Source organism: Rhinolophus sinicus, chromosome 2, assembly GCF_057876585.1.
Source record: "Rhinolophus sinicus isolate RSI-liver-muscle chromosome 2, RSI-T2T, whole genome shotgun sequence".
Taxonomy (NCBI): Eukaryota; Metazoa; Chordata; class Mammalia; order Chiroptera; family Rhinolophidae; genus Rhinolophus; species Rhinolophus sinicus.
Genome location: NC_142502.1, coordinates 30005695 through 30030772, shown reverse-complemented (window position 1 = coordinate 30030772; position 25078 = coordinate 30005695). Strand labels below are relative to the sequence as shown.

Sequence of the window (25078 nt, the reverse complement as noted above, 5' to 3'; positions counted from 1 at the left end):
TTGACCTACAGTAGGAAGCTAGATAGCTTTCTTGAAAGGTAGCAGTAACAAATATTATTAAAATTTTATTACATTATCAAAGGCTTTGTCTTTGATCAAGACAAAGACATAATAAAATGAAATGTTACATGCTTTGGGAAGCGGCATAGCTGGTGAACCTAGAAAATTTAGATCATGTTGGGGTGGCCTTGATTCAAAACTACTAGAAAAAAAAACGACTTTTCTAGAATGGAGTCAAGTAAGTGATTTTAGAAAAGTTATGGAAGGAGACGTAACTTTTTGGAAATGACAATGGGATTTAATTACTTCTAGAATTAGTTTTATTGATTTTTATGTACTTTTTGTATAATTTCATATTGAAGCTGGTATAAAAGGCAATGTCAAGGATGTATTATCAATCACTTTCAGAATCTTTTTCAAATAACCTTTTTAACTTAGAAGAGATCTCATTGAAATCTTCCAGTGAAAGTTCAGACATTCTCCCTGCCATCCCTCCAGGCAGCCCCAAAATCTCCAGAGCTTGGAATCTTAAGTGAACTATCTATTTCATAAGTCATGACCAGGAGAATGAAAAGGATGCTTTCTAGTCACACAGGACTAGAAAGTAATTAAAAGAATTTCCTCGTTCTTTAATTTCATGCTGTACTGGTAGCCTCTGTTAATATTTTTGTACATACACTTCCATGCCTTGCACACACACACACACACACACACACACACACACACACGCACTTTTAACAAAGGTGGAATCACACTGTAAAAGATGTTCTACAGCCTTTTTTTTCATTTACAAGTGTCTCTTTGACATCTAGTCATATCACTGGATAGAGATCTTTTCTGTTTAATGTAGCATGGTATTCCACTGTATGAGCATATCACAATTTAGCTATTCTCCTATTGATGAGCGCAGGGGTGATTTCCAGTTCTCACTGAGACAGGTAACATACTTCTTCAGAGCCATCCATACTCTGGTATCAGTTTGCATGGGTTCACAAACCTAGCTCCTCCTCTTACTAACTTGAATAAGTTACCTAATCTCCTTAGTTCTCAGATATTTCAGCTGTAAAATGGGGTTGGGGAGTGGGGTAATACTAACTCTAGATTATTGTGAAGAATTAATGGATATAAAATGCTTAGAATAGTGCCTACCTCATAGTAATTACCATGGGAAGGTTTACTATGGTATTTTGTTACTATGGACTATACTGCAACCCATTGCTTTCATGTATTTCTGAATTTTAACTCTTGAATGAAATTGATGTTTTTGAGGACACAGAATTAGACTGTGGTGAAAACAGCCAATGAACTCTTACTCTTCATTTCTTATTTTGCAAAAGTAGAATGAATAAGAAAGGCAGTGCATTGCTCTCCTTGTTGAATACTAGTACTAGAAACTGTAAATAAAAATACTTATTTTGTAAATTTCTGTGTTTTGATGTGAGTTTTGGTGTTTTTTTCCCCAGCTTGATTCATAATTTTAAGATTATATTTATAAAACAAAGATATATAAGTTTTTTTTCTCAATTTAAGCATAATAAGCCTGGAAAAAATTGGGGGCCATTACCTAGAGTCCAAATACTGGCAATTCTGGATTTTCTGGAATAAACTTCAGGTTCCATTGTCAGACCATGTATAATAATTTCTTCTTTGGAATGTGTGGTCACTAGTCTCCAGCATTAGTGATCTAGAAGTTGATTGGGTGGCCTTATTCAGTCTTTTAGAAAGTGAGTCCAGCCCAGAGAAATAGCCCAAGTTTCATATGCACACACACACACAATCGCCTTCTTTTTCATATAATCCCAGTGTGTTACATCCATTACTTCCACCCAAAAGAGAATTCACAGAGTGAGGTCACACCTTCAGACATAAGTTAGATCCCAAGTGTTATTTTCAGCTGTGTAGGAAGTAGAAGACATAGGGCTTGCCTCCAACATATTATAATGGAGGAAACATAAAAATAACAATTGCGCATGTCAGCAGTATATACACAGTGAGAACCCATAATGGAAAAATATAAAGTGTTTCAGGGACAGTGATGGTAGATCTTGAAAAGTGGCCTGTGTGAAATTGGAATGAGTAGAGTGAAATGGGGTCAATTTCGGTAGATTTCAATTTACTACAAGTTTTAAATTATTGGTTGATTTTTAAATTTTATGTTTAAACATGAAAATTATCATTGTAATGCACTGTCCATTGAACTACTGTAGAAAAATGGGATTTGATTACACTTACTTTGTGTAGCATTACTGGGTTTGGTTGGCGGCATGAGGAGGAAAATCCATCACGTACGCCAGAAACTTGGGCTTCATCCCACACTCTTCCCAATCAGCAAACGCTGAACATTACTCATATGCATCTCTCCAGTTCACCTCCGTTCCCAATGTCTTAGCTCAGTCTGTCATCTCCTTTAGGGCTATTACAAAAATCTAATATTTTTGTCTGCTTGCTTTGGAGTCCCTCGTCCCTTCCATCCAACCTCTGCTACTGCTGCCAAAAGGACATTTCAATGGTTCCCTAATTTCTCCAGGACAAAACCTAAACTCCCTAACCCGGAATACTAGGACTTCTGTGAGCTGGTCCCTGCCTATCTCTCCAGTTTCCTTTTTAAAGCTCCTGTCTTAATTCCACACTCTCACCATACTGGCTTTACCTACACTCCTCTGAATGTCCCACTGTTCTCGCCTTTGCACACACATTTCTCTGTCTTTGAATTCTATTCCCCCTTTGTCCACCTTCTGAAGCCACCCTGTTTTTTAAGGCCGTGATCTTGTATCTCCATGTCTTTGAAATCTCCTTTGAACTATAGATCGCCAAAGAATTTCTGATGATGCGTACTTCATATCATCAATTTGTACCCCTCTTAGGGCACTTTTCATACTGTTATTATAGGCTTAGGAAAGTAACAAACACGCCAAACCACAATAACTATGAAGAAAAAAAGCTCTGACTCGTTCATTTTTATATGGTCCTAACTGAATATAACATCCATTATATGAATACTTTCTGAATTAATGAATGAACATTTTAAACCTTAAGTTCTACTTTTATTTTTACCATAAGCCTATTTCCTTATGTGTAGAGGGGTGGTAAGAATGTATATACTTCCAGGGATATGTTAACAAATGAGAAACAGAAACTCATAGACACAGACAATAGTTTAGTGGTTGCCAGAGGGTAAGGGGGGCGGGGGGTGGGGGGTGGGAGATGAGGGTAAGGGGGATCGAATATATGGTGATGGAAAGAGAACTAACTCTGGGTGGTGAACACACAATGGGATTTATAGATGATGTAATACAGAATTGTACACCTGAAATCTATGTAATTTTACTAACAATTGTCACCCCAATAAATTTAATTTAAAAAAAAACAAAAAAAAAACTCTCCAACAATCACCTGGTGGCTTCAAAGAAGGCTAATATGAGTCAGTTTTATGAGCGTTGAATAAGCACTAAATGAGAAATAGGGAAGCCTGGATTGTGGTCTAGGCCCTGTCAAACTCTGCTTATGTGATCCTGAGATAGGCACTTAACTTGTGTTCATAAACTAAAAAGCGAGGAAACTCAAAGAAATGGTATCTAAGATGTTTTGAAGATTATTTTCCAGGAACTTTAAAAACTGAATGTAGTGCCTGAAAGAAAATTTGACCTGCTCGAGTTCATTATAGCTCACTTATTGAAATAGGTGTTTCCAGATCAGTAGTGGTGCAATGAGCAATGAGCCTAGTGTCAAAATGTGTTCAATGACCATTGCAATAGAATAGATTATCAGATTTGACGTTTCTTTTGAAAAATGAATGTGGTGACATTTCCTCATGTTCTAAAACAAATATCGGAAAGGGTATTCCCAGGGATCCTAAATAGCACAATTTAAACTGCATTATATTTTACCAATGTTGTGGCTTAATTAGGGTCTATACATTAGTGTAAATAATTACTGTTTACAAAGTAAACTGCACATGTAGATTTCTGTTTATAGAATTAAGGCATCCAGATATTTATACACATTTTACAATTCAAAATACCAAGTCATCTTGTTCTAATTTAACAAAAACAGATCTAATATAATTGTCAAGAAAGACCTTATCTTTGTTTACTCCAGATTACAATGATGTAGTTGTAGAAATACAACACTGACATATTTGCTGGGTTTTAGGTTATTATCTTATTAATTAATTTAATGTAGATGTACTATTGACTTGATTGAGCAGAAATTTGGGATTAAATTGTTTTACCATGCCTGAGAGTTTTGTGCAGAGAGGGCACACCTCCTTGGTAGAGGATGTGGCACTCACACAGTAGTTGAGAGATTTATTGAACATCTGCTATGTGTCAGGCTAAGTGCTTTACAAATACAGTTTTATTATCATTGAATCTTGAAAACAGTGTGCTAAGGATATATGATAATGTTGACATTTTATGGATGAGGACGATGAAGCTCAGAATTGTCAGTACAAGTTGAGATTTTTAACCTAGTTGTTTGATTCAAAGGCTATGCCGTCTGTGTAACATCACACGACCATCACCAAATTAAACGTAGCTAAAAAGGCAGCAGTGGAGTTCTGCCTTGGAGGGGACTGATGAAGGGTTATGTCAGCAGAGCACCAAGAAAGGCACCAGGCAACACGAGCTGTGTCCTAGTGCAGCACTTCTCAAATTTTAACAAGCAAATGAATCATTTGAGGGTGTAGTTCACTGCAGTGTGAGACAGTAGGTGGGGTGAGGGTCTGAGAGCCTGCTATTCTAACACCTCCCCAGTGAATGGCAATGCTGCCAATCCTGAGACCACATTTCTAGTAGCCAAGTCCCAATGCGCAATGACTAATTCAGTACCATGGACAGTGGAACAGGTGTGCTACTACTACCATCTTCTCTGCTATTTCATTCAAATCTCTTAATGTCTTCTATGGGTAGATTCTGGTAACAAAATACACAGTCAGAATTTTTTTTTTTAAATTATTTCTTGTATTGTTACAGCTATAAGGTGACCCTTCCCCTCATATAAGTATAAATCTGTCCAGAGAAGAGAACTGGGGCTTTAGACAGGGCAGAGGGTACCCTTTTGCATGTTTTAAAGGAATGCTGATAGTTCTCCTCAGCAAAAAGAATTTAATCAGGTTTACTGTCAAATAAGGAAGTTAACACAGAATTCATTAGATATTTAAGTAACATAATCAGACTCAATATTATAAAATACTTATTTCAGAGAGGTAGCACTCTAACTTACACATTTAATGAACAGAAATTAGCAACATCTTTCTGCTGCTAAATCTACTGAACTATTAGTCAATTGCACATAATGACATAGAAAAAATAAAAAAACATGTCAAAGTGCTAGTCAAAATCAGAGTGAAATAAAAATGACCTTAAAATTTATTTTTAAATGTATTTCTGCTACCTTTTCTTTCTGTTGTTTTCCTTCCACCAAATTCTATATTTTAAGGATAAAATCAGGCAGATTTTTTTTTTTTTAATTGATGTTGTTTTTACTTACTCCCTACTTTGAAGCAGCAACTATGGCTGCCAGCAGAGATACCTCGGGGGCTTTAAGACTATCAATCTATTTCACAGCTGGGGCAAAGTGATTCAGATAAGAGTCTGGCAAACAATGCCATTTGTTTTCCATTGAAGATATTTTTATTTTCTGGTAAAGGACCCTCTTCTCAGGTCTGGAGATGCTATGGGCTACATTTATGGCAAAAGAAAATGCATATAATCCCACATAAACTTTTCTGATAGGCCTTCCCTTAGCCTTGTCACACTATTTACTTCAGAATACTTATCATTTTTCATTCCAATATATGTTTTCAAAGGTAATTCATTAAAAATGTGTTGCCACCATTGGGTTTACATTTATAGTGTACCAAGAGTGAAAATGTTAATCTTCACATTTCAACATTTTTCTCAAGTTAATTCTTGATTCCAGAGGAAGTCTTCTTTTTTTACTATGTTAATAGGATTCAAACAATTTTGATGTGTGTGTGCATGTGTGTGCGTGCTCGTGTGTGTGTTTAACTATGTATTGAGGATCTATGTCACGGGTAAAAAGAGTCTTATATGCATTATTTCATTCAATTTGCTTAAAACCCCTTTGAAATAGGTCCTTTGTTCCTACTTAAGGAATGGGAAATAAGGTTCAAAGTCCCTGTGTTAGTAGGTAATTGAGCTTGAATTATAGGAAGGAGTGCTCTGTTTCCACGATGCACACTTATAAAATGGGCTTGTTCTAGTGGAAATTTACACATCTCAGAAAGACACAGCAAAAACTATTATGTGTGAAGTGCAGCTGGAAGGGTGAGAGGTCCTATCCTTTACTTCAAAAGTGAGTATGCAGCTAAATTCAAAAATCTATTATTGTGTGGTATATTCACTGGGCTTTTTTCAGATGGAGAGATACTGGCCATTAACAAAGATTAAATAATTTACCTGAACTTGCCCTTGAGCACTCAGAGCCAAGGAAGAATTTAATAACTAATATCTTGGGAGTTGCTCGGTCCACTGAACTGTAGATGATTCTTTATTTATGGACATGTTACCCCAGTCTTTACTGAGACTAGTAGTAATTATTTTAAAAAGACATGTAAATAATTCACTTTGTAGGTCTTCTGTAGTTCATCTTTCTGCTGCTTCCTTTGTGGTTGAATCACTGAAATCTAAGTGCAGAAATGAGGAATCATTAATATTGGTGCCCATAAGAATGTGCTTGTTCTTTCTTTCATCAGTCCTTTTTTGAGGAAGGCTCAGTCATTCAATGTCTAAAATGGTTAGATGACCATTTTAAATGTTTTGTTGTCTGTCTTTGATAGGATGTCATGTTTATTTGATCTCCAAGGATACTACGAGCCTGCTCCCCATTCCCTACTCCTCATTCCCTGGGAAGGTACTGATCCTAACCAAGAGGTGTCCATTCTCAGAAGCTTTCTAGGGAAGGGTGGCTTCTGGATATTTCTTTGTCTTTTTAATATTTTTTTTTAAATTGGGGAATATTGGGGAACAGTGTGTTTCTCCAGAGTCCATCAGGTCCAAGTCGTTGTCCTTCAATCTAGTTGTGGAGGGCACAGCTCACTGGCCCATGTGGGAATTGAACCTGCAACCCTGTTGTTCAGAGCTCCTGCTCTAACCAACTGAGCCATCCGGCAGCCTGTGGATATTTCCTTAGAAAATGTAGGGGCTACAACTATAGATGGAAGGTCTGTTGGAATCACACTCCCTTGATGGGGTGCGTGGACAAGTGTGTAAGGAAACCTAAGAGAGTTGAGCAGGTGGCTGTGAGATAAAAAGTACTAGATGCGGGTGGGGTAAAAATAGCACTACAGATGGTTTATAGGGGTGACTCATTTCTCCATCTCCCTCCCAATCCCTTTAGCTTTTTTTTTCATTTTGATTGTTAAATTTTTACTAAAAGTGTCAATTCTCCAAATTTTTTCTAGTCAAGACAGGAAGATTGTACCACAGGCAATACATTTCTAGTCTCTTATCTGATTTCTGAGGCTTTTTTTAGTTTGATTCTGTTTTTATTCTTGCTGGTTTCAGTTGTATCTCTCCCAGATTTTTTTTTAATGTGTAAAGTTTTGCATAGAATTCTCTCTCTCTCACTCTCTCATACATTTTCCACCTCCAAAAACAAACTCTTCTTGAAAATGAGATCAATAGACTCCACATTGAAATACACAAATACACTGTAGCGGAACGCCATACTTGCCTTCTAGTCCACCATCTAAAATACATTCAGAAGACACACAGGTACACCCCACGCCCAGCGCTGGGAGCTGGTGTGCTCTGCACATGCCAATGTCGTGGTTAAAACAGCCAGGATTCCACTTTTACATGAAACTTTATTTGCTTAACGGACCAGCATATATACAATGACCACTTCTGTGTCTGTCCAATTGCAGGTAGCTATCATATTGGTTTCCTCTATGAATAGGGCACAGTCTCCACTCACTGTTGCTTGGGGGTAAGGGGGAGTAACCTGTATCCCCAGTTGGCTTTGATGTTTAGAGTTGAAACTCTGCACTGTCCACAGAAGCCCTCAACTATTTGGTTCATCCTCGTCGCCTCTGCGCATGACTCTCGACCCATGCTGTGCCAGACCCGCGGTTTATCCCATGGGCGTTCCAGAGCGGTTCGAAGTGTCGGCTGGGGACCGGTTTGGCTCCGCTGGCGCAGCGCCTGAGCAGCCCGCCAGGGGGACCCCGCCCCGCCCCGGAGGCTTCAGATGAGTCCGAGGGGCGAGGAGTCGAGGCTCCTGCTCTAGGAAAACCGGAATCGGCCGAGGATCCCCTACTGCTCCGGGGGACCGGCGGGGCCCTGATCCCTGGCTTGGGGATCCCGGTTCCACCGCAGAAGGGGCGCGCCCTGCGGTGGGTGTGTCCGTTCCCATCCTCTGGCCTTCCAGCCTGGAAAAGAGCTCCTGAAAGCGGTATTTTGTTCCCAAAGATAGGTTTTGTCTGCGGTGATCCCGGCTCTAGAAGTGCAACTTTGCTGCCGGGGCGCGGGTCGGGGAGATTGGGGTTCCTGGGATGGGGGAGCAGATGTCGCCTGCATCCTCGAGGAAGAGGTGGGCCACGAGAGTGGGGGCTGCAGGGCGGGGGGAGTTCCCACCGTTTGTGGGCGGCCTCAAGATTGGCTCACACCCTGGTGCGGGTCTTGCCGCGACGCTCCTGGAAGCCCGCCCCGCATCCGCACCCCGCCCACCACCCCGCCTCTTCGGCGCTTAGGGCGTGAGGTTTCGATGAGATCCATCTGGAGCCGAGCAGAAAACTTTTCCCTTCCCAATCCCCGGGTCCCTTTTGTCTTTCTTGGCAGCGGTGGCGACGCCTGAGCTGCGAATCCCTGTCCCCGGCCCGGCGCACAGCGTCCGGTGACCTCCGAGGGCAGGAGTTCTCGGACGCTGTGCATCCTATGGCGGCGGCCCGCGGCCCCTCGACCCGCGGCGGCCACAGGCAGCGGCGCGCCCTTCCCCCAGAGGCTGTCGCCGCCCCTCGGGTGCCGGAGTAGGGACGCCCCCGCTCCCCTCCACGGTCCCGCACCCCTCGCCGCCCGCCCCCTCGCCTGACTCATTCGCCGCGGTGTCCGCGCGGCGTCCGCTGCTCGAGCCCCGCCGGGATGGGGAGGGCGAGAGCGGCTGCCGGTGGCTGCCGAGATTCCTGCTGACGCCCGGGACCTTGCCGCCTCCCCCTTCGCTCGTCTCCCGAGGCGCCAGACGTCCCAACAGCTCCAGGAGTGACAGCCCGGAGAGGCGACTGGACCCCTGAGTCCCCGCGTTCAGGACAGGTGAGGATTAAGGAAAGGGTGCTATCGGGGTGGGGAGGTGGATGGGCAACCGCTGCATCCGAAACGGGGCGTTTCTTCACCCCCTTCCTCTTCCCCTGCTCCAGCCTCCAGAGTTAGGGTAAACACTGTCCTCTGAAGTTTGGGAAATGAACCAAGTCCGGACTCCCCAGTCCCTGGAGTTCAAGAGAAGCCCAGTGGGGCAGCTCGAGAATCCAGAGCCTTGGAACACCTGACTGGGTTTCTCCAAGCTACACCCTCCTTTGTTTCCGTTCCAGAGAGTCAGCATTCTTTGTAAAGATGTCCATAGCGTTGATTTATAGTAGTCCTTGGCAGGAACAAAGTGTGGTCAAGGTTTCCTAAAGCCACAGCTGTATGTTGTAGTGTCTCCATAGGCAAAATAGAGAGGTGAAGCAATTATTCGCCGAATTCAGCACTCTTTTCCCTGTGTAGCAGAGAAAGGGCTGAGGGTTTGACAGATTTGTTCATTAATCGTCTTGCTATAATTAACTGTCCAAGTCAGTATTTCACGTTGTGTGGTTGCAAGCTCTGTATTTTCTGCCCTTAGATTTAAATTGAGAAGTGTGTGTGTGTGTGTGTGTGTGTGTGAGAGAGAGAGAGAGAGAGAGAGAGAGAGAGAGAGAGAGAGAGAGAGAGAGAGAGAGATTTGCAATAAAAACAATTCATTGTTCAGTACCAGGAGTTGGTAATGTCAGAAAGTCATATGCTTCACATGTCTGTAATGTACTAATTGTAGTCAACCCCACTACACCTTAGTCTGGTGTACTTCAGAATATGTTGAACTCAAGTGTCTCTTACCTTGTTTTTTTCTAATGAAGACCTTCAGAAGTAGTTGTGGGCAAGTGTATGTATACAAAACATTTCAAGAGTCAACTACTATTCTTATTTGTCAGTAAGAATATTAAACTCTTCGGTTTTACAGTCAAACCAAGTTCTGAGGTACACTTTGTAGTGCTTTATACATAAACATTAGTGGCTCCTGTAAAACCTACCGTGTTTCCCCGAAAATAAGATCTAGCCAGGCCATCAGCTCTAAAGTGTTTTTTGGAGCAAAAATTAATATAAGAGCCAGTCTTATATAAGACCCGGTATTTTATTATATTAATATCATATTATATATTATGTTATATTATATATTATATTATATTAAAATAAGACCGGGTCTTATATTAATTTTTGCTCCGAGAGACACATTAGAGCTGATGGTCCGGCTAGGTCTTATTTTCAGGGAAATACAGTATTTCCTTTGATGGTTTTTCATGTCTTGCTTTGTGGAAATACTTCTTATAAAATGACGTTCAATTTGTTATTTGGCTACTAATATTAGAATATATTACCATTTTGTAAGAAGTAGACTAAATTTTCAAACTTCTTAAACCTTACTTTATTTTTCTACTACTATTGACCCATACAGAAGCATGTGCTTATAGTTTCGTGCTTTTCAAACAACTTAAGTGAATAGGAGTCCTTCTAAACAGAAAGTAATATTTCTATTAAGTGGAAACTATAGTTAAATGCTTCAGCAATTTAACTTTATGAGATTTGTTTACTCTTTAAAATGTATCCTGAGGTGTTCGGAATGATTTTCTCTTAGGACCTCCTACTGGAGAGCTCATGCCTGTGAGATGATTTAGCTATAATTTGTAACCTTGGTTATAGTTAGCTTTGTATCCTAGGCTGGAAGCCGTCAGTGAAAGAGAATTGTTGTGTAGGAAGTCTCTGTGCGCAATTTTCAGGCAGTTGGCACAGGAATGTTTTACCTGTTGTTTATGAGTCAGTTCCAGGTAAATGCATGTAGTATCCCAAAGACACCCATAATCAGAAGGGAGTTCTGCAGGAAAGATCATTGTAAAAGAAGGGTGGCTTCACTTCTTACTTTAACTCTTGAGAAATTTTTTAGCGAAGCTTTTGAATGCTCCAAGAGCTAGATTGTGATACCGTGTTTCCCCGAAAATAAGACCTAACTGGAAAATCAACCCTAGCATGATTTTGCAGGATGCTTGTAACATAAAATAAGCCCTACCGTATTTTCCTGTAAATAAGACCAGGTCTTATATTAATTTTTGCTCCAAAAAACCGCATTAGGGCTTATTTTATATCACGAGCATCCTGAAAAATCATGCTACGGCTTATTTTCCAGTTAGGTCTTATTTTCACAGTAGTGGGATTTGTGTACTTTCAGAATTTTGACAACAGCTCACTGGGCAGAGAAAGATAACTGTCACACGGGGAGCAAATCTGAACTGTTTAAATTATCTCATTCTCACAATAACTCAGCTTAAAGGAAAAATTCGTATTTAGCTTTGGAAAGTAGGTAAGAAAAAACGTAAAAGCAGATGTCACTTTTTGCATTTCTTAAGCAAAATTAGTAGTAGAAGATAATCTAATAAGTCCTCATGGTAATGCATATTACTTATCAAATAGAATGTAGAGTCTAAAAGAGGAGGCAGTTTTAAAATAAATTTCATTTAGTGTTACTCTCCCTAAATAGGAGACAGCCTGGGGAGTCTTCGCCAAGCAAAACACATTTGGAATAAGAACTTAGTATAGAGATGGAAAAAACAAACCTGTGGTGAGATAGGCCCTTCATTTTGTTAAGGAATATGTGATTTGCAGTTTTATCTATATCCAAGCATATCCATTTCAGGACTTAAGATCTGTTTTGTCTGCTAAGGTGTGATATGTGTAAGCACTCAGAGAGCATGCGTGAACATTTGTGCCTAATGCAGGGCAAGGTAGCCTCTTCTGTGGGACCTTACCAGCTGGTGGAGAGGGGCCTGGAAACTGTGCCACAGGTCACTGAACACCTGAGATGTCCTTGACCATAAGGGGACTAGTCCACAGTAGGGAGCTGTGTAGTGGGTTGCCAAGGGCACTGGATGGGGAATTGGAAAACCCAAATTGTCATCCTGACCAAGCCACTGATTATGTGGCCTTAGATATGTTCCTTGCCCTCATCGACAGACCAAGGACTTTAGACTGTCATCTTTACACCCTTTTTAAAAAATGCTGCATGATGAATCCTGGTGGAATGAAGGAGAGGGAGAAATCAGAATGTAATGCGGTGGTGATGGTCTGATTAGTAGTTTGGGGCGGGGGACAACAGGCTGGAGGCCACACTAGACATAGGGAAAGGGTAATACGATGACAAAAGGAGGTGAGGAGGAGATCTCACCTGGGGCATCTGGCCCGTCACTGTCTGAGTGCACAGTATAGAATAAAATAAATACCAACATTCACTTAGCACTTGATGGTTTTTGGTGAATTTTCACAAATAATGGCAATTGATTTTCATAACAACCCCAAGAAATAATTAGAGCAGAAGGATGATGAAACCAGTACTAATACTGCAAAGCATGCTTGCACCAGTACACTTCATTGCCTTTTTGCAGGATTTATAGAGAGAGAGGAGAAGCTAAATAGCACATGCTTTGGAAACCCTGTGTAAATGGGATGGAGAGAGAAGGTTGGCATCAGATTTTAGTGAAGGTTCAAATTTCTGAGTAAAAATTTTGATTACATTCTGGAAGAGAAAAGTTTCCAAGTATGAGATTGAGACCTCCTGGAATGTCTTGAATTCTAATCGGTGATGTTTAGTCTGATTACTCCTGTTCTGTGCTTTGTTTCTTTCTGTGATCCCCTTCCCCAGCAGGAATTCTGGGGGACTTGATCATTACAGTCATTAATAAAACTCTTCCAAGAGTTTTCAGTGCAACTGGTAAAAGGAAATCCTCTTTTAAAGGTGGGGATGCTTGGGCCATTGTGCTGTGAATTAATGTGATATGTTCCAGTAGCAGTTATGCTTTGGAAACTTTGTCACCAGAGGTGAAACTGCACAGAAGTCATGGAATGTGAGCAAGGTGAGAAGATGTGGATCTGTGCATTCCTTCCTGTAGTGTCCTAGTCATCTGCTTCAAGCATTACACATACCAAGAGGGACAACTCCTGTCCCCCACCCCCCACCCTGTGTTCCTGTGGAAGGGAGTTGGTCTAGATTCATCTGGTTATACATCTGAGGAACCTACATTTAACTAGGTTAAGCAAAAAGGGAAGATTTATTGGCTCATGCGACTGGAGAGTCCAAAGATGGACTTTGCTTCAGTCATAACTGGATCCCAGAGACACATGACTTTGTGTCTCACTCCTCTCTCTCTCACGCCTCTCTCTCACACACACTCTCTCTTTCTCTCTCTCTGAGTCAGCTCTTTTTCTCTCTGAGTCAGCTTCATTCTGAGACCTTTTGCACATCCTGAGAAAGATGATTGTTGGTACTTCTAAGCCTGCGTTCTGGGCTTTTGAACCCTAAGAAAGAGAGGTCTTCCCTCCTCTAGGTTCCATTGTTGGAAATCTCCTGGAAAGGATTCGATTGCATCTGCTTCGGTGTTCATTGACCCAGTCCCTGGGTCCGCAGAGCGCTCCCATAATAGTCTTAGACTGTGGAGGGGCAGGGAGGAGGAGACTGAGAGCGCTGCCATGATGGACAGTTCTGTCAGCTCACCTACACGTGTGGTTCTCCCACGCTGGTCATGCTGCCAATCAAAAACAGCATGTTTGCTAGTAAGGAGAATTGCCCCCTCCTTTCTCAGGCCCTATGATGTGAAGTTTGCATAGGGAGACAACTCAGATGCCCCAGGCCATGCAAATTCCAGAAGTGGGACCTTCCTCCCAGCCAAGGCAAAGCCCTGTGATGAAATAATGCCCCTCAGGTCTAGACTTCACTAGGAGGACTGCAGTTCACAAAATGTTATTGTATGAGGAGCCCACCATTTATCTATATTGGGGTGCTTTTAGCAAATACCACTGTGCCTTACTTCCAGCATAAGGATTGCATTTCCAGAAGCCCTGGTCACCTAGCGATCACGAGATTGGAGACCCCTACTCTGGGCATGATGGATCCAGTGGAAGTTTGAACAGGGAAGTGAAGTGATGAACACAGAACTATTGTTTATACAAATGTATTGCGTTTGTGGGCGCTGGGCAGGAGGAAGGCAGGAGGCTCAGCTTAGGGTTATCACTTAGGGACGTAAGGTGATAGGTCCCAAATTACAACATTATGTGAACAACGTTATGAAAGGCTGGTGAGGTTGTGTGTCAGGATGAAGGACCATCTGTGTCGACAGAAGCATTTGTGTGATGAAACGGATCAGGACAGAGCAAAGTAGAGAGGCTGGGTCAGCAGGTGAAATGGCTGTGTTGTGGGTATGTTCACAGCACCAGGACTGTTTAGAAAGGTGGCCTGTGGCCACCAGGAGTCCTAGGGGCAAAACTATATGTGTAGCCTTGACATTTATTGAAGACCTACCTGGTATTCCAGGCCCCACGTTACATGCTGCTTTAAATTCATTATATTAAATGTCATAAATTCATTATATTAAGTCTCATAAGCCTCTAAGGTGAGAAAACTGAAAGTTAGGGAGGGAAATAACTTGCTCAAGGTTATGTGGTCATTAAGTGGAAGAGCTGAGGTTCACACCATGGCAGTCCAAAACAAAAGCCTGTGCTTTAATACTCTGTGCGACACTACCTCTCAAGCCCAAGGTTGAATCCAGGAGAGAAGACAAATTGAGAAACAGGTGCAATTTGGGCCTTCTCACAGGCGACCAGCGTGCCCGAGATCCGGAGCAGACAGAGAGGATGGAAGGGAGGTTATCAGGCGACCGTGCAGAGCGCCCATACTCAGAGACAAACTGGACAGGAGCGCCAACGTTAAGACCCCAACAAAGAATAGGTTCTTGGTTTGGGGCTTGGGGTGTAGCTAGGAAAGTGGATAGGAGTGGTATCAGGAAGTTGAACAGGTGGGCAGTTCAATAGAACAACTGGAGCTTGATTATTGATCTGACAACGGGATCGCTTCCATCTGCCCTGGCTTTCATTATGTTTCCTTGTGTAAGTGAATCAGAACATGGAATGGGCAGCTCCTCAGAGGGAGATAGAGTTCTATTAGTTGTCAGGCACTATCCGGGGAAAAAGCTATCATTTGTAGAGTGTCTGCCATGCACCTTAGAAACATAATCTCACCAAATCATTAGAGTTCTAGGAGGGTAAATAAATATATATATATATATATATATATATATATATATATATATATATTTATTTATTTATTTATTTATTTATTTATATATTTTCCTGGGAGGGTAAATATTATATCCCTTTTTTTGTTTTCTTTAGCCAGGAAATGGAGGCTTAGAGAGTTTAAGTTACTTGCCTGAGCCACTGGGGCTAGACTGGAAGATGAAGGAGCGGGCATGGAAACCCAGATCTCTCCGAATCTAGATCTCATTCTGGATTTTCAGGGCATCATCCTTATCCTGGCAGGGCGAGGTCAGTTTCAATTCTGGGTCATAGAAATAGGGAAGTCAGCAGGGGCGTGTGGTAGTGAAGGGAGCCTGTGAGTTAACTTTTAGAAATTTGAATATGAGATGAGAGCAGGTCATCTGAATACAGTTGTCCGGCAGCACTATAGCTGGTTTTGGCAGGAAACCTAATAATCTAGTAGGTTTTTTCCCCACTCAGTGCAGGATCTCTATCATTATGCAAGATACATACGTCAGCAAGTCAGATGTTTGGGAAGCTTAATTTTAATCACTGATTTCAGGGACCTCTGCCAGCTGCCCTGGCCTGAATTTACCTTTACACGTACAGGTACTTGGCCCTGAAATATGATAAATAAGAGAGATATATGTAGAGCTAGAGCTAGAGATATGTGGGTAGGTAGGTAGATAGATGTATTCGTAAATAGTGAGCAAGAACACTAGCACATACTGCATGCAGTAGGTATGGGGCACACACTCCAGCTATAAAGGCATGTACTTGAAGCTCCTCTGAATGAAACTATTTGCTAATGGAATATGAGTAACAGCATATCATTCCCCAACAGATATAAGGTCAAATTTGTATCTGCCTAAGATGTATGACTGGATATAGGTCTTCACCGTGTGCAGTGAACTGTATTTATATATAATAAGAGGAAGGAGAATGAGAAGGTACATGAAAAACTATATTTGAGACATATTTATGAGAACACTTAGCCTATTTGGGAAGCTAAACAATTATGCATAAAACTTATAAAGCAACACAATGGAATAGTTATGATACTAGAGTTGGAAAGGTCTTTCAGTGAGTAATCAAGATTGCAGTGCCATCTAGTACTGTGAAATACAAACTTAATAGTAGCAGCTGAGACTGAAAGAAATGGGGCCATCCGAAACCTGGAAGGCCAACAGAGGAGGCTTCCAGGAGGAAGTGAGTTCTGTTGCGTATGTATGGGCAGAGAGATGGGAGGAGGGCATTGCAGGTAGGCCTGAGAACTTATCCTGGCCTTCCAGCCAGAGACCACCAGGAAGTTACCTGTGGTGGAACAGGTTGGGTTTGCTATTTTGTTACAGGGGAGAATGTACACCATAGAGAAAAGTGGGGTGTATCAGTAAGAGGGTGTTAGAAATTAGTTATTATGGGTTTGGGCTTGTGTTAAGTGCTTTGAGAGAGGGTTTAAAAACCCAGGGCTTTGCTCTGGATTGGAGCAGGGATAATCTTGTGTTTTGGTATCTTAATAAATCTTATCTAGAAGGAGGCAAGACTAGAGAAGCCAACACTATAATTGGCAAAGAAGCAGCAGGCTCTCATTAGCCAGATTAGGGGGATATTGGTCATTTTGGGGTTGGGCAATGTTCGGGTTTTTGTTTGTGTTCAGATGTGAGTACGTAGTGGTCTTGTTTCTGTTCTGATCCATCATGGTTGCAAAGTGGCCTTGTCTGAGAGTTGGTGTAGAATGATGGTTTGGACACCTGTGGAGGATATAAAGAGTTGATGTTCTGTGATACCGTTTCCATCACAGAACACCGTGCGTGGCTGTGAGCTCCAGACCATCTTCTGGATGTTAGGGGCTGCCCTGCTCTTCCATAAACTGGAAATATATTCCAGAATGTGTCTTATTCCATGCACCAACCAAGATTTCCATGGCAATAGAATCCTGTTAGTGAATGTTTCTCTTGGGGGGTGGGGTGGGATAAATGAGGTAATTTTCTTCTGTTAATAATTTATTTAACATTTATTAAATGCCCTCTGTTTACCAGGTACTGTGTTAATTTCTGGGGATGTCAGGATGACAAGGATCTCAAGAATCTCATAATCTAATGGGAGAACCAGATGTAAACCAATGATTACAATACATTGAAATACAGCTGGTAAAGATATTAGAATAGGTAAAGAATGTTAGTTTCTTGGGACCAAAGAAATGCTGAGAAGGAGCAGGCTCTTTTGCAAATAGTGAGCTAATCACAGAGGTACTCATAGCTCAGCACCTGCTAAGGAATATTTTCCTTTTTGAGAATCAGCATCTTTGGGCTGGAATGCGGGGCGAGTTCGAAGAATCTCAGTACTGATTTTGCCAGAGGAGAGGCACACGTTTTCACTCACTTGGTGAACCACATATCAGATCAGCTCAGTGAACAAACATGTGCAAGTATTTGTAATACAGTCAAGTTACTTAGCGTTTCTGAAGATATGTTACTATTTCTAATCATAAAAGCCATACATGCTCCCAATAAAAACTTTGGAAAATATATTAAGTATAAAAAAATCAGAGAGAATATTTGCCTATAATCTGATGACTCAAGGGCACCCATAACATTTTCGTATTTTCTTCCCCCTTATTTTTAATGAATTTTTCCATAGTCAATAACATATTACAGCCTGCTCTGTTTGCTTAACCTCTGATGTCCTAAATACTTTCCAACTTCTAGGCAAGCTTTATTAATGCCTATATAATATTTGATTGTATGGATACACCATAACCTATTAGCCATTCCATTCATTAAACCTGGACCTTTAGGCTGTTTCCCAATATCTGGTATTATAAATGGCATTTTGATGAAATCTTTGTTCAGATTTCAGATTAATTCTTAAAGCAGGATCCAAGGAAGGGTAATTACTGTGTCTAAGGTAATGAATGTCTTAAGACTCCTGATGCTTAATGCAAAACTGGTTTTCAGAATAGGTGAATTTGTGGTTTGGAGTGTATGGAAATGCCCCTCACCCTGCCTGCACTGGGGGTTTATTTACTTTTTTAAATAAGAAAAACTACCGTTTCAAAATGAGTTACAGTTTATGTTCACTGCTGCTTTTGTTCCTTTGTTACAAAAAGCTCCCTTTTAGAATGTAATGTAGACTGGTAAAACATTGTGATGAACCATTCAGTTTTTAAAAAATTATTTACAAGTGCTCCTGAATATGCAGATGGGGGCCTATGACAGAGAGAAGATTAGAATGAGTTTTAAAGTCAGCGGTGTTTAGTGCTGAGGACCTATGAGTGAAGGCGATGCAGGGTAAGTGTCCTGTTGGATGGAGTGAACCTGCTGCCACCCCCACCTCTGTGGCTTGGTGGTGGGTCCCTGCAGTCGTGGAATATTGTATCCATTGTGCTCATGGTCTGTACAGGATTCGAAGTAAGGGCAGGCCTGTCTCTGTTTTATTCCCAGCAGGTCACCCAGGATCAGATTGTGCCAGTAGGCAGAATGTGAGGTAGGATGTGCTCTAAGGCAGGGTATAAAAATGCTTGACATTTCCCACCTGAGGGACCGACCTCTCTTCTGTTAGCCACTGATACCCCAAAAACAAGACAAACAAAGATCCTGAATTTTGAACCTTCTGATTTTCTTCTTTTCCAAAGAAAAGTCAACTCCATCACAGTATCTAGTTTTCATAGTGATGAACTTTGGCTCATTGCTTAAGAACAAGGAACTTGGATCTTATTTAAACCTTGGAACAAAAAAACTTTGCTTGAGACTATAAGGGAACTATTAAACTTACTGTAACAGTCAACTTGAGGTGGGTTTTGAGTGCCAATTTCAATTTTTCCATAAAGGCTATTTTTTTACAAAAATAATTCACTACTAAAATAAAAATAATTTTGGTTTTCTTTTAAAAGTTTAAGGAGAATATTATTATAGTGTTGTAACGCCATTTTCTTTTATGGCCTCAGTGAGTAATTTTGAACAAAATTGTTTTCATTCATTTCTTCACCTAATCATTGTGTAGTGAGATTCTTTCAGTATTTGCTATTAAATTATACTAATGATGCATTTTGTCCAATGGGAGGCACATCTTACACAATGATAATGTAGAAAACCATGTAGGAAAGCATGACCTATACATGTATTACTTGCTTTCATGATAAGACGTGTAAAAATTCTCATAACATGCATAAAATTGAAAACTCAAGCTCTGTAGGAAGTTCACTAATTAATAATTGATTCAATAAATATTATGTGCTGGCAGCTGGAAATAGGGTAGGAAGCAAAACAAAGGTTCTAGATGGGGAAGACAAACAATAACCGCAATAATGGACAAGGCAGTTTCAGATAGAGGAAAGGAAAGGAATCTGATGCAATAGGTGCCTGGGCTTCTATGGGTCAGATGGGAGGGCGCTATAGATCCTGGAAGGCGTTTCTGTGTTTGAGGCATTTTGAGCTGAGACCCGCAAGATAGTAAGGGGCCAGCCTTACATATTTGGGTGGGGGTGGGAGGTAGGCTTTATTCTCAGGGTACTGAGAAGCCATGAGGAGGTTTTTCTTTTGGAGAATGATGTTTGAGATCATTTATTAAAAACAGGAGTTGAGGTTAGGAATACAAAGTAGTACTTCACTGTGATGATGATACCGGGGTTGGAAGCAAAAGCAACATTCACCTTAGAAACACTCCCTGTGTAGTTATAGTCAGGATGTGCCATACATCATTATGTGGCTGCAGACATTCTGTATACAGTATGTCCTCCTTCAGAAGGTTTTTAATATAAAAGAAAGCATTAAATATTAATACATTGTCTTATCAGTAGGATATAAACAGCTTAGTCAGTCCACTGCAAAGTTTTTTGTTATGGGAAGCTTATGTTTTTTAGCTGTGAGTAACTTGTATGTTGTGTGCATTCAGGAAATGTTTACTGAGTTAATTATATTAGATCTTCTACAATGTTAGGACAATATCACCCCAGGTTATAAAATCACATTTAAGACACAGTATTTTAATGAAAAGATCAAATAATTTCTTTGAAAAAGGTGTTAACTGTGAATATTATTAATATTTAAAAATTATATTCAAAGTGTTAGAAAATGAAATACTGAAAATTAAAATATAATACACACCACCTATAATCATCTTTATATATTTCCCAGCCCTATAGGTAGAAATGTCTGGAAAGTCCACATGTTAGATGGAGGTTTCATTACCATCACCTTAGTCTTATCACACCTTACTTGACAAATGTAGAAAGTCCTTATTTATCCTGTGAGTCTCTCAATCCTTGAACTAACCTCTATTCAGAACTCTTCTGCCAACACCTGTATAGTTGAATAAAAATGATAGCAGCATATAATTAGTGGTGTTTGTTAATGAATATTTAACTCAGTGTCTTCTGGGAGATCCAGTTCAAAATATACTTACTGAGTCATCAGAGCATGCTAAGTGGCAGGCAGCCACTGTGGTCAGTGCTGGGAGCGTAACAGGCTTTTCTCAAAGGCGCTGTCGGGTAAGATCGGAAGTAGAGTGAGGGTGCGAGTTTTGAAATAAGATGATACATACTCGTAGATCTCCCTGAGTCTGAGTTTGGGGAAAGGGAGTGGTAGTGAGTGAAATTGTGGATTAATTCACAGGAGCCTTAAATTCAGAATTCGGTTAAGTGATTTTTAAGACACAGATTACAAAAAGAAGACAAAGATGAAAAAGGCAGCACATGCCATTTATCTCCAGGTAACAAGGCCACCTACATCCTGCTTTTCCTATCTGCAGATATTATCCCGGGGATTCCCTGTTCTCCTGCCCCACGTGCCAGAGGCTCGGTGCTCATTTGGCAGAAGACCCACTGACCGGCAGGCCCCAGGGAACTCAACCCCACCTGCACCCCATGAGCCCCATCCTCCCTTCTTCCGCCTCCAGGAAGGGGTGGGGGGTGTGGGGGCTGCCTCTTGACTCTCCTGCCTTGTGGTTCAGGGACCTAAGGTCCTTCTCCAAGTCCTTCTCAGCACCTCTTCTTCCCGACTTCCTGTTCTGCAGCTTTCGATTCGAAGATTCTCAATCCTACGTCCTTCTTGATTTTTCCTAGAGCATCACTCATTCATTCCTTTATATGTTCATTCAATAAATATTTTCTGAGGCCCTACTTTAGGGACTGGGTATGTAACAGGAAACCAAATTAAGTCCCTCTCTTTATGAGCTCTACATTCCAGCTGGAGGACACAGACAATACACATATAGTTTGTTGTGACAAAAAATAATAAAAATGAAGCAGGGCTCGGGTACAGAGCAATGGGATAAGGACTAGTGTAGCATAGTCACAGAAGCCCCTCTGATAAGGTCTGGCATTGAGCAGAGACCTGAGTGGAGGGAGGGAAGGAATCCTTAGACTGTCTGGGGGAGGAGAGTACCAGGCAGTAGAAACAGGAAGTGCAAAGGCCAAGAGGAGGCAGCGGGTAAGGTGGGAGTTGGCCTGAAATGTTTGAATAGTAAAGGGCCAGTGTGATTAAAACAAAACAGGAGCTTTTAGAGAGTCTTGGGGCCCAGGGAATTTTGGATTTTATTCTGAGTAACCTGGGAAGCACCTGCAGGGATCCTAACCTACAGTGGGGGCTTTGTGGGGCTCCATCCTCAAGGTCATCACTAGTCTCAGAAGGAAATATGCAGTGAGTGGAGGCCCACTGTCTGCATTCATCACCTGTAGGTCCTGTCTGATGGGCCTGAACTCTAATGCAAGGTTCTCGGAAGTCATGTGATCAAATGAAAGTGACATTGATAAAGACCTTGATGCAATAGCCCAGAGAATTCCAAAGCCAACAGCGGATGTTTTACTTTGGGTGTGAACAAAATTTTGTTGTGGACTGAAAACTATGTGCATTCACAGATACAGAGTATGAGAGCTGTGAGGAGATGTTTTTCAAAGAACAGTGAGAAATCTGAGGTCTGGAAAGGAAGTTCACTTTTTCTAAAGTCCACTTACTGAGTACGAGGTGCAGATACAGTATGAAAATCCAGGCTTTTCTCCTCCTGATCTTGGCCCTTGACTAGTCGAGGTGACATACATGTGTTAAGGAAAAGAAAAGCTGTGAAATTTGTACTGAAATTAGCCACCTAATCAGAACCAGGCTGTCAGGGCGAACAACTTGCAGCATGCCCACAAAAAGCTCCTTAAATATCAGCATTCATTTGTTAACAGATACTCCTGGAGTACTTACTACCGTGTTTCCCCGAAAATATGAGCCAACTGGAAAATAAGCCCTAGCATGATTTTTCAGGAGGACATCCCCCGGACATAAGCCCTAATGCGTCTTCTGGAGCAAAAATTAATATAAGACCTGGTTTTATTTTTGGGGAAACATGGTATATTGTGGGCACTGACTGTGTGTGATGCCGGGGAAAAGCTGGGTACTGACTGTGTGTGATGCTGGGGAAAAGCTGGGTACTGACTGTGTGATGCTGGGGAAAGGCTGGGTGCTGACTGTGATGCTGGGGAAAGGCTGGGTACTGACTGTGTGATGCTGGGGAAAGGCTGGGTGCTGACTGTGATGCTGGGGAAAGGCTGGGTACTGACTGTGTGATGCTGGGGAAAGGCTGGGTACTGACTGTATGATGCTGGGGAAAGGCTGGGTATTGACTGTGTGTGAAGCTGGGTACTGACTGTGTGATGGTGGGGAAAAGCTGTGAAAGGGGTGGTGAAGGAGATTATACTCTGATAGTGGGGGCAAAAACAACTACATCATAAATAATAAGTGTAATTAGTGCCATGAAGACATACTGGTTGCTAGGAGAGAGGGTCGTGAGTCAGGGGGTTAGGTTAGTGAATGCTTCCCCAGCAAATGTCTTGTAAGATGGGGAAAGAGACCAGAGGAGCTAGTCTGGAGAAGATACATGCTAGAGAGGAAAGTCCATGCAGGAAGGTTGAGGAAGGAAGGAGTTTGGTGTTTTTGAGCATCAGAAAGAAAGCCCTGTTATTGAATCGTAGTGAGCAGGGGAGAGAGGGTGGAAGGAAAGGTAATAAGCTGGGCAGTGGCCTCATGTACTGCTATGTGGGAAATGGTGAGGGTTTGATACCTGATCCAAAGAGCAGTCTTTGAAAAAAAGAGGACTGCCACGAACTGATTTACATTTAGCCACTACTTTGGCCGGCAGTTTCATGGTGAAGGGATTGGAGGAGGCAAGAATGCATGAAGGAAAACAGGGCATCCGATTGGGTGGTGGCAGTGGCGAGGTAGAGAACGGACAGAGTAAAAAGGCTGTGAAGGTAGCGTCAGCAGACATTGGTAACTGATAACATGTGTGATACTGCGGTCCAGGACGTGCCAAGATTTTAGCATGAGCTGGGTGCTGGTAGCATTTGCATGGATAAGGAAGACTTTACCTAAATTAGGTTCATGAGTTCAGTTTTGGACGTGTTACACTTGAGATGCCTGTGAGACAGCTCAGGGGAAAGAGCAAGTAGACATTTGGACAGATGCGTCTGGAGCTCAGGTGAGACATTTGGAACGCAGGCATGAGTTTGAGAGCCATTACCATGTAGTTGGTAAGAAAGCCAGGGAGAGAATAGAGACTGAGCAAAGGAGGTGACTTAGGGGTATGCTTCGGGGATTTCCACATATATTGGTCGTTAGAGCAGCATATGGGGACGTAGCAGCCCTGGAGGTGGGAGAAGAGCCAGGGGAGTGATGTCACTGATGAAAGGTCCATGGTATTAGCAGTAAAGCTTGGTTTGCACATGCTCCTTAGTGAGCCCTTTCTGAAGATTTGGGTTCAATTTCTTTCTCCAGTTTAATCTACCAGTGCAACCTTGATGTACTATAGCCTTCAAACTTTTGGGTGAAATGAGATTAGGAATTACAGAAAATCTTTTTTTGAATTTTATGTCATAATTGTTGATACTGAATGAGAACAGAATAGATGTATGAGTCATATCTTTACAATAAAATGGTAGAATAGCACATCTTAAGGTCAATTTCATTATGCTGATTACTAATCTATTCCTCCTGTCAACTCCATTGCTGCCTTCATTTTAGTATTTCATTAACTTTTTAAAGCATTTGAATATACTTTTTTTAAAAACTGAAACATAATTGACATATAACATTATATTAGTTTCAGGTGTACAGCATAATGATTTGATATATCATGCATTCTTGCCTCCTCCAATATATATTAATATATTGCAAAATGATCACCAGAATCTAACATCCATCACCACACAGTTAAAGTTTACTTTTCTCCTAATGAGAACTTTTAAGATCAACTTTCAAATACATAATAGTCACCATTCTGTATATTATATCCCCAGGACTTACTTGTCTTATAATTTTATTTTAAAGCATTCGTATATCATCTTTGTGATAGATGTTTTTAAAACCACAAATAGAGGTTTAAGCTACATTCTTTTCCAGGACACTACAAAGAAAGTATATAATTTAAAAAAGGAAGTGCTTGAACAGCTAACAAATGACTCAGAGGATTACCCTGGCTCTTATTATAAATACATTTTAGCTCATTAAAATGGAAGAGAACAAACACCTGTTACTAAAGGTCATACGTGATGATGGACCCTGAGGGAGAATCACATTCTTGTTCTTATTTTCCTACAGAGTAAGACGCAGTGGAGAGCTGTTGGTAGTACATGAAAGTAATGTACAAATAATCGGAAATCAGTCTTGTGTGAGCATTGTCAAATTAGAGGTGCTTAACTATATTTCCATTCTTTAATCTTCTAATATAGTCTTCATTTTTATATTTTTAATTATATTAAAAGATTATTTAAG

At 41.2% G+C, this 25078-nt stretch overlaps 1 protein-coding gene across 2 annotated transcripts in view; it reads left to right on the top strand.

Moving 5' to 3' along the window:
• The first annotated feature begins 8585 nt into the window (after positions 1–8585).
• TMEM200A (transmembrane protein 200A) overlaps positions 8586–25078 on the top strand; it is a 65843-nt gene continuing 49350 nt past the window's right edge. Inside the window, exon 1 of one of the 2 annotated variants that reach the window (XM_074333570.2) lies at positions 8586–9272. The gene's annotated coding sequence lies outside the window, so the exon portion shown is untranslated. The remainder of the gene's footprint in view (positions 9273–25078) is intronic. The other variant, XM_019729416.3, reaches the window with a different exon arrangement.